Raw genomic sequence first — 14,337 nt, forward strand, 5'->3', positions numbered from 1 at the left:
GGTGGTATGGTTTTTTTTTTTTTACTTCCTTCTCCCCTCCCACCAACATTTTTTTTAGTAATTACACAGATTTCTTATTAATTCTCCTGTATATATTTAGAAATATATATATTAAAAAATAGGATTTGTTACTCTAAAAGACAGAGTAGCATAAGGAAAATGCTATTGTACATCCACTGGAATGCAGAAGAATCTGCAGTACTAGGATAAATGTTTAAACTCCAGCTTTTCTGAATACTAAAGTCACCTTAACTTTTCCCATTGATTTTTCCCTCTCTAAACACCAACCTATCTATTTGGATAGCTATACAACCACTTAAAAACAACATAAACCAATGTCAAATAGAGAACAAAGACAATCCCATTAACATCAGGTTTTGGCATGTTTTTCCAACATTCTTTAAACCAATTTAGACAGCCACTGAAGTTCTTTGAACTATTCATGGACCAGGGAACTGCATGAACCAAGCAAGTATGAATAAGTACTTGCACGAACCAAGCACTAGCAACTATCCCTGATTTGAGCTACTCTACAACTGTATACCTAAGCTAGTAAGAGCAGCAACAATTTCCAGCAACTACCCCACCATACAAAGCACTTGGCACCAAAAAGATGCAAGAAGAAAAACATTCTCTACCATTTTAAAAAGGCTGTAAGTCACCCTAAAAGCCAATTTATAAATAACGTCAGTAACTACCACAATTTAATGGGTTATTATGTGCAAATATTTACTTTGTAAGGGACAAAGGCAGCAAGAGCTATAGTCTAGCACCACATTCCATGTGGAGATTCAGAAGGGATATATTCTCTACTGATAAATGTATCTCTCAGCTTGTATCCTAACCACAGAGTATCTGTATTAGCTGTCTCACTCATGAACAAGCAGAATACATTTTTGATTTTACTGTGAAGAAGCCTCCAACACAAGCATGATAAATACACTTCAATAAATACTTGAGACACAGGAAATTACAGGGCGTATGATTTTACCATACCTGAGCCTTCTCTGAAGCCTTGAAAGAAGCCAATTTTGTGATGCTTTTTACTTTTCAATTGAAAAAGTCCCTGAGGGTGTCAGTTCTGCATATGCATTATATCTATTGCCAGAGATATTTCCTTTATTTTTTTTTAAAACAGAAAGTGGAATTACCCTGAAACCAATTCAAAAATTGAAGGAGACACAGCTTCAGTGGCACAAACTGAGGACTAAAGCTCATAAGCTGTCCTCAATGCTACTAAGAGACAAGTGCCCAACAGAAAAGAAGGCATTTTTTCAGCTTTGATTCTAATTTCCAAGAAGCTGAGTGTGACCAAGTGTCAATTCACAGACAGAAGGTTCCCGTAAACAACTGTGAGCCCCTGTCACCTCAACTCTAAGACTACTTGCTTGCAATCAGTCTAAAATAAAAATTAAGAATAGACCCAAGGGGTGGGGAATGTGTAACAAAGCAAGCCAGGAGACAACATAAAAAGTTAGAAACCTCATCAAAATTCTTACACAGAGATTCAAATGGTATCATAATCTACTCGAAATTGAGAAATACTTCTACTGACTGAAGTCCCAAGAATATGCCAAAATAGAAATATTTTAATGGCATTTGGGGGGGAAGAATGCATAGATCACTCACTGCTACAGGTTTATCACTTGTAGGATGACAATCCAAAACGTGTACCAAGAGTAAGGCCAGTCCCATGCATGGACAAATAGTGAACTCAATTCCAAAAATAAAGTGAAAAGGTGGGGTTTATTAAAAAATAAAAACAAAGAAATGACAAAGCCCAAACTAACAGAGATTCTTATTTGTTTTAAAGTTTGAGTTCAGATTCATGTTTTCAAAGGACTTCTTCCTCCATTTGTTCTTTTTTCCTTGCAGAATGACAACAGACTTGTCATAATCGGGCCCTATTGATCCATGGTAATTGTGAGCTCAGTCACAGTAAGCAAGAAAGTGTTGCTTAAATGTAGGCTTAAACTTGAATCTTGATAGAAGGGTGAACAGAAACCATCACTTTACTAATAACATGCTTTCAAACGACAGCTATTTTCCTAACTAGGTGCAATCGACTTGTCACTGCTAAGAACAAACGAACAGTCCTTAGTCTGCTCTATTGACCCCATAGACAAAACCTCCATGCACAGGTTCTGGCTGGAGGCTACCAGAAGTTGAATAAGGCACCAGGGGTCCCAGCACAAGAGGGTTGCACTACCAGCAAAGTGGGATGATGAGGAGGAAGGAGGCAGGACTATCTGTATCTCAGGCACACATGGGATCCAGCAAGCTTTCAAGGACTGAATTTAGATGGCATGAGGTAAACAAGGGGAATACAGGGCAAATATCTGACAGTCACATTGATATCAATCCTAACAGGCAAATGAAGCAACAGAAAGACGTTAAATATGACTACTGTCTAAAAGGATTCTTTCACACACTTCCCAAAGAGACTCATGGGGTTCCAAGTGAACGAACAAGGTCTCCAGAAGAGAAAAACTGCTCAAGGACTCTCACTAACAAACAAGTTTTTACTCAGTCACTTCTTCCTGAAGCCATACTGCAAGTGATCTATAGACATTATGAAATCTTCCTGTGCAGTCATGCACAAAAAGTAAAAGCCAGGAAGCCTCATGGTTCTTGAGGTTGAATTTCCTACAAAATAAGTACGTAAATATTCATAAGTATGTTGTGGATTAATTCAAATGTTTAATTACTTTTTCTTTGGTGAGGGCTGTAGTGTCTCATTATTCACATTTTCCCTCCTAGATTAGTCCTGGCTTTTTTATTATGACTAAAAGAACAGAAGATGAAATTAATTTCTGCAAACTTGTCAATGAAAGATAATTTAAGTCCAAGATTTCATTAAATTATTAGCACTGGACAATTAGCTTACACACGTCCCTCAGCATCAAGAGCTAATCAAGCAACATATTATAATTTGCACTAAAGATATCCCTGAAAGAGACAGGAACAGGAAACAGCATATTTTTTTGAATGATTTCAAAAACATAATGGAAGAAATAAAACAAAAACAATTCCTACAATTACAACATCACTGGATGCCTATAGCAAACAAATTAATGTTTGGGCTTTAATGGCATTTCTGCTTCACTGGGTAAGGATCACTTTGTATCCCGCAGCAACACAAAGTGTAGAGTTCATAGTATATAATATAGTATTCTATATACATAGAATAGTTCATAGTATATAGTATAACATTTTATATATATATTTATGCATATAGAATAACCCATATATATGCTGCATTTCAAATGACAACTTGAACTGTATTAGTTAAGATACAGAGAATCCCATAATGATAGGTCTTAGGAAAACTAGGGTAAAATAGAAACATAAAAACAAATGGTAGGATAAAAATCTTTTAAATAAGTCCAAACACCTCACTCTGTGATATTTCTTTAGCAGGGTTACGCCTGATCAAGAATTGTACATGGAAAACTTCTCAGAAAAGTGTTGTTACTACTGAGAGTAGCACCAGAGGCACCAGCAAACTGAATCTTGCACCTATGCATTGCACTTCTCCAGTGTCTTTCATTTAGAAATCTTCAGAGCATTCCCCAATATTATCTGGGTTTTCTTCACATTTTCTCAAGTCTAGACAGTACAGCCATTGCTTCTGACCTAAAAAGCAATCCTTCTGGTAGTGGAACGGGGCAACTTTTTAACCAGTATGCAGCAGCAACCCTATACAGCCAATTAGAACAGGAAAAATATAGCAGACTATTAATGCAAATCATAGCTCAGCTAGGGGAATAAGAACAGGAGTTTTGTCTCTCAAGCAACCCAGTTCTCCTCTTACAAGGGAAGAGCTATACAGGGCCTGGAATGGGAATTGACTGAGTGACCAGCAGCTCCACTGCAAAGACTTTGAGGTCCTGGTGGACAGAAGGTTGAATATTAGTGACTCACGCAACCTGGCAACAGGAAAGGCCAATAGTATATGCAGCTGTGCCAAGCAGATCATCACCAGTTTTCTAGAGAAATTATTATGTTTCCTTAATTCAGGAACTTCAGACTGGCTCTGAATTCAGTGCTGGGCAACCTCCTATCATCCCTTCCAACCTGACTGATTATCATCAGTGTCACTACATTGCCAGGATCACGATGGTAATTACACAGGCCACTTGCAGCAACACAGCACCTCCCAAAATAAAAAGCATCTGCTTCTGCAAATTATTGGGTCCCAGGAGGTTTCACATCCAACATCTAACCTCTTTTGGCCTTACCTTGCTTGGAGATCAGACACTATCATTAGGTATGTTTCTAAAGAATAGCACCTATCACACTAGCCAAGTCAGTCGGTCTTAACAAAATCCACGCCAGCATATTTGAGAGATTAACATGCATGATTCACTCATTTAATGCAATTACTGTGATGTTTTTATTGGAAAACTCTTGCATTCCTCAGACTGTCAGTGCTATTCCTTGCAAAGAGACTTACAGGAATGGAACAGCTTCTTTTGTTTCACATCACCAAAATTAACATAACCAACTCAGTGTGATTTCAAGACATTTATCAAGAGTCAAGCCAGGGCTATATAAGTTGTCTGGCAAAAAGTAACAGTCACAGTCACTATGTTTACCATACATTTAAGGGAAGGGGGAAAAAAAAAAAAAAAGTTGCCTGCCCTGTAGTAATGCTTTCCCTAAAAACTACCAGCTGAACTGAGGAGAAAGTTACTTACTATATTAGACCATTGATTTATATTGACCATACACATTCAGCTAAAACATTCTATACAACCACCATTCACCAACAACTAGTTTATATGTGATATAGCTGTATCTACACCAGGGTTGCTGCAGAAACAGTAATATCTCCACCACTGGTGGGGCAGGGAGAGAGGAATGAGGATGGAAAAACGACACTCAAATATTTAATAGCAGTTCAGAAATTTGTTGAGTGTGATTAGTACATTCCAGGTAATAGATTAAAATGATCTCATACTTCAGGCATCTCAGAAGGTTTAAAGGATTACAATAGGCAAGTATTACTTTAAGGACGCACCACATGGGATCACTTATTATGAAGTCAGACCTCAAATTAAACACATGGAAAAGAGAAATGCTTTGGTAATTTACTCTACGCCTACCTCTAAAACTCCCTGTTTCATCTTCTGCGCTGCCTGCTTGGTTCTGTGTCAAATTGTCTCCTAATGTACTCAGAAGTCCTGCCTGTCTCTTGTTACTGCACAGGCGTGTGCCAGGCAGCAAGCCAGCTGGAAGCATACGTCTTGGTGGCTAACCGATACCACCTGATTCTCTGCCTCCTCTAATTAGGGTGATCCACTGAGGCAGCTGAACCACATTTCACCTCCGTACTCTAATCACGAGCACACCTGCCTTACACCAGTGTCAGGCACTGGTTTTCATGTTGGTGCAATTTCATCCGGAATGAAGACCTTTTCAATAGTCGGACTAATTCACTCCAACCTGAAGTTTTCCATACAAACTTCTCTTCTTTCAAACTTGGTGAAATTCTTTCTTCTTTGTGAGAAGGAACAGAAAAGTAAAACTACTTCTGAGGCTGACTTATTTGCATAAATTCAAAATGAACTGAATATAGGAGTCAAAAAATACAGTATTTTAACCATTTCTCATTCATATGTAGCATTTTAAGATCAGCATGAACACCTAAGGAGGAATTCTGAAAAGCACTAACCTCCACACACACCCGCACAAGTCCTTTTTGGTTTTGAGCTCCATCACCTCCATCTCCACCAATGCCCATGACAGACCAAGACCAATAAGGACTCCAGTAGCAGACATTAACGACTTTCCTCTAAACAAGTCAGCCATGGCATCACCAGCTTTCTCTTCCCTACATGTCAGGAGATACAAAACACACTGCAGAACTGCATACACTTATGACCACCAAGCCCTCCCCACTCAGTACCTCCAGAATTGTATTCATCTCTGACTTGCTAAGACTCAAGGCGTAACGTTTAGCTATACTGAATAGATTATCTGACAGTCCACATACCAAAATGCGTGTATTACTTAAAGCCACACAGCACATGTAACTTAACTTAAAGAATTGTAGAGCTTGAGGAAAGAATTGCAATTCCTTATGCAAACCTAAGCACACCTCTCTGTCAGGTCTCAGTTCAATACTGTGGCAGTCAGGCTCACAGACTAGCCTTTCCAAAATGTATCAAACGCTGCTTCTTGGGTCTTTCCTCTCTTTCATCCTTCCCCCAGAAGGCTGGCCACATATATATTGGATATGCATCCAAATGACTTCCATCTCACCATAGCAGCCCAACTGAAATCTGAATTGATAACTGCTTCCCCAGAAACCTCCCAAGTTAGGACAAATTTCTAAAGACTGAAAATATTTCGTAGCAAACAGTGGATGAATTTCTTAGACGTGTACAGAAACAACTTCATTGACATGCTCCCAAGCCTAAATGAGGACTAGCTTTACTAATCAGATTTAGAGCCTCAGACACTCCTGAAAAAGGCAGCAAGTCCTCTAAATCCCAACTCATACAACAGAAGAGCTAAAGAGCACACACATATTAAGATAAGCAGAGACAAATGCCTCCTCTACAGGCAATAAGGACCAAGAAATGCTGAGATAGTAATGGGGATACAGAGCTATCCAGATCCTTTGGTGCACCTATAAGTAGAAAACAGGATTTCATCCACATATCCTCTACTTAGCCTATTAAGCACCACTGCTCCTCCATTATCTCAGTCCATCTTCTCTTTTTCCCCACACCTCAACACTCACTTCACTTCAGCAGACACTCACTCACCTCCATTATTCAATGTAGAGAACCAGAGGTTACACCTTAGCAGAGATCAGCTTCTCTTCTAGTTTTGCCATGTAAAAGAATTAAAATAACCCACTGTAAATTAACAACTCATGTGCTTCTTTAAAGAGAGAAAAAAAAACGCACAAACTACCGTGAGTAAGAGAGCAAAGCCTTCCCATGTGAGGCCAGCAGCTCTGAAGAGCACCTCTTTTGGATGCCCTCACCTCTGTAGCACAGGTGGTGAGAATCAACCCTAAATCACCACTTAGCCACAGGTGTGCTGGTTCAAAAAGATAACAGCATCATACCAACAATGCTTTACAGCTGTAATAAATGCCTCTGTGCATGTCTCAAAACAAGCCACATATTTTCTTTCCACTGTTTCATTGCAAGAATAATAACAAAACCATTTCTGTGCCCTCTCCAAACTCTAAAACTCTTCAACCTTTCTTTGAATCCTCTTGGTGCATGATCCAAAGGAAAAAAAAAAAAAAAATGCAAGGCTATGATTCTTCTCGGGGGAACTGGGTTCCTTTCTCTGACAAATCTTTTCTATTTTCTCTCCACTGTTTGGTCTTAAGGATCAGCCCAAGAGAGCAAAGTTAATTAGCACTCTTTTTCCTGCACTCTAATTCTTATCCAACTTACTCATTCTGAGCCACTCTCCTTATACATTTCCATGCCTTCTGTTGTGGAAAACAATGGTAAAGTAAGAACTTGACATTTCCATAAAATACGTGTTTTGTTCTTATTGATGCTTTTAACAACAGGGTGAAGATACCACATTAGCTATAATACTGATCTACGATAAGTATGAAAACACTGCCAAAGCAGCAGCACTCGAGAAGGGGGTGAGTGCTGTGGAGCAGCATGTGCCCATTCTTCTGCAGTCCTTGTCACATTAGAGAGGTTGGGCACTTGTCCTTGCTTATATGTACAAAGGTGTGCGCACTGTGTTAAGCTTGATGGATTTCTTACTGGAAATTATCTCCTGGACTGATTGAGAAGGGGCATCTCTAAGATGATTAGGAAAAGTCAGTGGTTTACAGCTCCAAAATAAATGAATAGAGTCTATTGGAAGGCAGCAGAGACATTTCCATTGGCAATCAGGAATGCCATTAATAACAGTTTGAAAAGTATGAGTAGAATCCCATCTTCATTACCTCAGTAATCCTGAAAGGAGAAGCAGCCAATATTCTTGCACGTTTAAAATTTCGGTTACATATCTCCTTCATGTTTCACAAGAGACAATTCTGCTTGCTTTTTTCCATGTGGTGTGAGAGCCAAAGTTTTCCCATACATTTCATTCCAAGTTTGTTCTCTCTTTCATACCTTCCTTAATAGATAACCTTTGTGGTTATATGTGGTTGTACGCTATAGCACTGAACTATGTATTCTCACTTTTAAGACTATCATATGAAAAAAGGTCATGGATCAGTTTTAAATTAAATTGTTGAGTGGGCTGTAGATACAGAAACATGATACGCAGTTTGAATAGCAGGCATCCTATGCTTTGTTAGCAAAACTTATCTTCAGTAGCAGTTCTACTCCTTCAAACAAAAATCTAACTTTCTGAAGTTAACTCTTCACATCTACTTTTCTTCTCTTACTATCTATATGCTTCTTTCATTAATATATAGGCTTTACAGTTGTAAATGCATTCTGCTCTTCCTACTTTTTTAAAAAAAATAACTTTTTGATATGCATTATAGGAGGAAACATGGTAGAAAGGACCTGTGGATAGGCTGAAACACAGTGGTGTTTGGACTGCCTTCATTTTCACACAGACCACCTTGAAAAGGCACTCAGGAGAGCACCTCAAGAGCTGAAGCCTCTCAAGGACCCTCTTCTCCATGGACTGAGCTCCTCTTGTAGTCTTACTCCTTACATAAAATGAAAAGGTCTGTTTAAGGGACGAGCCTCAACTGACTGTACTGTGAGCCCAGGCAACGCCCTGCGAAGAGGAACCAGAAGTAAGTCACTGGGAGTGGGCTGGTGTCACTTCTCTTGATTTGACTGGTGTCTCAACCACTCCTGGAACTGGGGTGAGAGAATGTTCCAGAAGCCCAGGAACTGGAGCCAATAAAGAGGGGCATGTATGAGTCTATGAGGGGACTCTCTCACTGGGTCCAGAACTGGTGATCTTTCTCTCCTTTTCTCTTTTCTCCTACAGTTGTTAAAGTGTTAAAGTCCTCCTTTGGTTTTGCCTAAAGCTGCATAGCTTAGGTAGGTATAATTGTGACAGTACCAACATTTACAGAATATTTGTTCTTTATGCTCTCATTAAAGTTGATGGTTACATATGGACCTTGAGTGTTATCTCATCCACACTGAGGGGATTTGCAAATCCTAGTCACTCCCCCCTCCCCAAAGGTGAGACATGACAGTCTGTATCTGAAATATAGCTACCTACAGAGGGAACGAGGGCAGCAGCTAGAATACATCAATTTCCAGCAGGAAAAAATTGCTGGAACAAACTCTTCTGTGTTTTGTACACAGTTCAGCAAAATACAAGGCTTCATGTAGACATCTTTCAATTGCACTTGATAAATGGTTACATAGACCTTGAGTAGTATTCGCAATTATTTTGTCCATCAACTCCTTCGATATTGACTCACACCTGTCTGCTTTACCTTGCTTTCTCTACTGCTTTCTACTGTCATCATCTCTTGCTCAACCGATGCCTAATTTGCCAACAGAGCTCAGTCTGTTTGCTTCTGCTGTGTATCCTTTTGTTCCACACATCAAGAATCCCTTATAAATTACATCAGTGTCCTTCAACATATAACGCATTGTTAACCATCTTGGTGCTCAAAATTCTGAAGTTTCACCTTTTATTTCAGCAGAACTGAAATGTAAGAGATGACTGTTGTCATGCCTGTACCACTTCTTTTCTGAACTTGCCTCCCTTTTGAGGAATTCTTGTATTCTGGGAGCAGAAACAGGAACTTGTTCAGTTAGGAGACATTTCTCCACCATTAAATTAAATGTGAGTCTTCTACCACCACCAGTATAAGTATTTACATTCTTTTAAAAACCACTGCTTCATAACAAGGTATGTCCATCCCATTAGTGGCTTCCAGTTGTTGCTGAATTATGGTTTGATCTAATGTATTTACTTGACCTTTTCTTTCTTCTTTTTTTTTTTTTTTTTTCTTTAAAAAGCACTGCACCAGAGCAGTATGTCCTATAAGAACTGGCAGTGAAACCTGCGATCATTAAAAATCCAGTACTACATTTTGCAACATTTTTGATGAATCATTGGATAAATATTTGGCCTGAGCATGATTTCTGCAAGCTTGAATTGACTTTTCTCACCCTATTTTCTTGTCCCTTGATGCTTTGATCTTGTGTAAAAGGAAGAATGGGTCATAAAAACACTTAGACAGATATTCTGGCTTCACAGAACATGTTTTTTCCATTTTGACAGTTTTTAATAAGGTTTCTGATTTCTTTAAGAACTGTAAAAAGAGAAACTGTGATTTCCTCACCCCAACCCCCCCGCCCCAAAAAAACCCACACATACACACCCCCCAAAAAAAAAAGAAAAAAAAAGAAAAACAAAAGAAAGATCTCCAAAAGAGTTATAAAAAGATTTGAGAGTATTCTGGTTAAAGTTCACTAAAACAAGTATCTCAAGATGTACGTTATGAAATGGATATAGGCTCTATAAAGAACAGCTATAATTGTACACTGAAAACAAAGTATTTTCATACTGTTATAAAATTATTCTTAGTTAAAAAGATCGACAAGGAATGCAGAAAAATTTGTGAGGATAGAGATGGAAAATATGAAATACATTAAACAGATATTAAATAAGATAAACCCAGAAATTAATTTTGAAGTTAGAAAAATTGAAAGACAGCTGAAATTGAGAGGGAAAGTACTGTGCTGCTTACAGAGTGTAGAACTGCTAAGTTTCACTTTCTACTAATATAATTTTTATTCTTATTTTCCTCTGTAGAGTGCCAAATCTGTCACTAGTTTTTATTGCTGACTAAGCTATCAGAGACTATATAGCTATATCACAACTAAGTTATCTGTTTTGCACTAGGAAGAAAAGAGCCAAGATAAGAAAAAATGAGCATCCATGATACCTATGACAAATGTACATACACTTTTTTTCAAGTCTCTACAGATATTCCAATTTTTCAGATTGCTGAAGCAATAGCTTTGATGAGGATCAGCAAGGCAGTGAAGAAAATGTAGTTTAAGGTTTCATCAGTTATTTCTTTTCTTACTGAGATACATTAAAAGGTACATTTCCATACCAACATCTTACAAAGTGCTCACACATTTGTACACTTTTCCCTAATGTAATTTGATATAGCCAAATGATCATTATAGTCCCAGAAAAACTTCATACCCAACATTTGAATGCAGTTTTAGTATTCAATTTCACAGTTTACCTTTGTCAAGAAGTTTTTAGTTTCTTGATGAAATAGTTTAGCCTCCAAATTATGGTTGAGGGTCCTGCTTTTAATACATGTCTGCAAAAGAATCTTTAAAGAGAAAAATCAGACACGCACTGTGGTTTTTAAAAAAGCAGCAACTTTTCTCTTAATACCTATGCATAATTAAAACACCATGCATCTTAAAAGCTGTATAGATACAATGCCAAAGTGAAAACCATCAGGATAACTGTTCATAACTAGCCACTTCTGACCCCTTGTCCCGGCAGGTAAGGATCGGTGGATTTCATAGCTGAAACTGTCTGTCAAGCAACCCAGCAAGGCCAGCACCTTTCCCCATCACAGGTCCAACATGAAGCTTCTCTGATGTGAACCATTTCCTTTGGGCCTCAAGGTGCAACATCTGAAGTTGTTCCAACAAAGACCATTTGTAGCAAGGAGTAACTCAGCCTCACAAATGATATTAGTTTTAATGAGATACGAGGTGGGGATTGGAGGGGTCAGTAAAAGGCAGAACCATTTTGCAATGAGAAAAGCACCAGTATCCATCAACACACATAGGTCTCATGACATGAACAGCAATGCTTGATTTTGTTTGATGTTGACTGAAACTCTCAAACACAGTAGGAACATGGGACAACTCATCTCCTTGGGACCACCAACCAAAATGAAATCCCTGATTGGGAGTGATGGAATGAGAACTTAATAATAAAGAGGAAAAATGTTCTTTCATCGGCCTGAAAAAGCTGTGAAATTTATCTATCTTGTGTGCTGTTTTCAGTTACAGAATACCAACACTCCTTGTTCTTTTGTAGACAGAATATATGACCTAAGAGAAATGAGTATCAGGGGGAAAAAAAAAAAAAAAAGATAGTGTCTTTATATCAGTGACAAAATAATTGCCTCCCCTTTCTTGAGAAGTATAGAAAAGTGCTGGGTTTTATCTTCTCAATAAATATTTTTCTCTCTCTCAATTCAGACTATTAAAAATAATAAGAGAAATATAATACAACTTTAAATGAGAGTTTATATATCACATGCTTTATGACAGCTGCTTTTATTTCACTTCAGATTAACAAAGCCTTTATGTTGAGTCTTTGGAGCTGACCTTAGAAAGCAGCAATACCATTAGCCCTGAAGCACATGTTTCCCATTTAATGTTTCTGAGGTAACGTTCTTTGTGAAAGTGAGAGAAATGAGAACACAAACTTGCAGGAAAAATAAAAGCCTGAGTGTCCTCCTTTTGAACAGAATTAAAGTCAGTTTGGACACTTGAAAATATGAGGTGAGAGGCCATGGCCTTACAAAGAGTTTCTCAATGTGATCCCAAGAGTTACAATGCTCAGCTTTCCTTGAGTATGCCATAGCTCATTGTCATTTCCTCTCAAGAGGCTGAACATATTTTGCCATCTCAATTTGAAGTGAAAGGTCTCGCTTACATCAATGTTATTTCAGTTTTAACCAGCATTACTCAAATGATTTATAAGCATACCCAACCAAAAGCGCACTGTTGTAGTTATAGCAAATGAACCCAACCAAGTAATTCTGGGGTACAGCAGAAAGCAATATGATCTGCCGTGTTTGCAAGAGTCACGAGTAACTGTTATGCATGGAAATGAAACTGATCTTAATGATGTTTTACAGTTGCCCTGTTCTACTGGCTCAATGCAAGTGCAATGTACTTGCTTTTTTCTCAATTAGCTTAAGAGTGCCTATGCACAAGACATCCATCCTGGTTTTGTTCAGTACCTCCAGATACTAAAGCCTGTTCAGTACTCTTCAGCTACTGTCACAGTCATAATTTTATACTTGAAACTCTTTCTACGCTCTTTTAAGTTGGTGAATCTGAAAAGCTGCAGAATACAGCGTCTACAAGGTTCAAAATGAACTCAAAAGAGACTGACAAATGCAGGAAAGAGCTGGAGAGGGGCACGGTTTGGTAGCCAGTGGATGCTCCTTTATATTTGGGACCTTGCCAAAGAAAAGAAAAACTGAATATACATGAAAAGGACAAAATCTGTATGACTTGGAGGAGAAGCTGACAAATTCAGTGCTAAAATTCCCATCTATGCCAGAGGAAGTTGGATCAAGGTTCCTGTAAACATATGGCCTTTCACTCAAAGCAGGTCTCCCCCTTGAAACACACTTCTCTGCAAAGCCTTCCAGCAGTAATGATGCGGGATTTGCTGGAGCTGCAGCCAGGGTCCAAAGACCAGAGATTGTCCCTGCACTGTTATCTGGGACCAGCTTTGAATGGAGGATTTGGGGTTTTTTTTCCCCCTCTTCTTTTTTTCTTTTCTTTTCCATTTTTGCTTCATTGGTTGGTTTTGGTTTTTTGTTTTAAAAGAAGACGACGTAAAGGTTGTTACATCCACACTTAGGCATTTAAATTAATATTTCTAATTAAAAACTGCATTTGTCCCTTCCCACTGACTCAAATGAGAATTCTTGGATGTTGAGCACTTCTGGAAATTAGGTACGTTATCTAGACAGCACGACAGTGAAGGAGCAGACTACTTGGAGCATACTTCTGTGACACTCTTGTCCTAAGCCTCAGAAGTTCCAGCTGCTTTTTGCCCCAGAACCAATGTTAATTTTCAGACACCCACCAGCAGCTGCAGATAGTCTGAATTTATATTCCTGATATCAGATGCAAATACGACACAGAGGTTTTCTAAGACTTCCAAAAAAAAAAAAAAAACCCCAAAAAAACCTAACCAAAAACCAAAATAAAAACAAACCCAAAAAGTGGTTATTTTAGTTTACACTAAGCAAAGCTGTACAATCTTACTATTTGTTTCACCAAGTCTGTTGCCTCATGTTTATATAGTCTTTAGACTCAGGTTAGACTCCTCCAACCAATAAACCAACCAGCGAACAAACCAGAGTGCTTCTCCTGCATCTCGGAATCTAACCCTGTTTCTCAGTTCACTGTTTCTGCCTTACTTTGTGGTGCCTTTCACTCACTAGTGCAACATTTTATCCTTTTCTTCTGGATCTGCAGACATGCAACACTCCTATAAAAGGACCACATATGCTTTTACTCTTCCCTTTCAGTTTGGGCAGGTTCGTCCCCCCACCCTTTTTTTTTTTTGTTTGTTTTGGGGGTTATGTTTTCTTTTGTTTTATACTGCATAAAGCCAATATTG

This window comes from Tyto alba, unplaced genomic scaffold (assembly GCF_018691265.1).
Source record: "Tyto alba isolate M040663 unplaced genomic scaffold, T.alba_DEE_v4.0 Super-Scaffold_23, whole genome shotgun sequence".
NCBI lineage: Eukaryota > Metazoa > Chordata > Aves > Strigiformes > Tytonidae > Tyto > Tyto alba.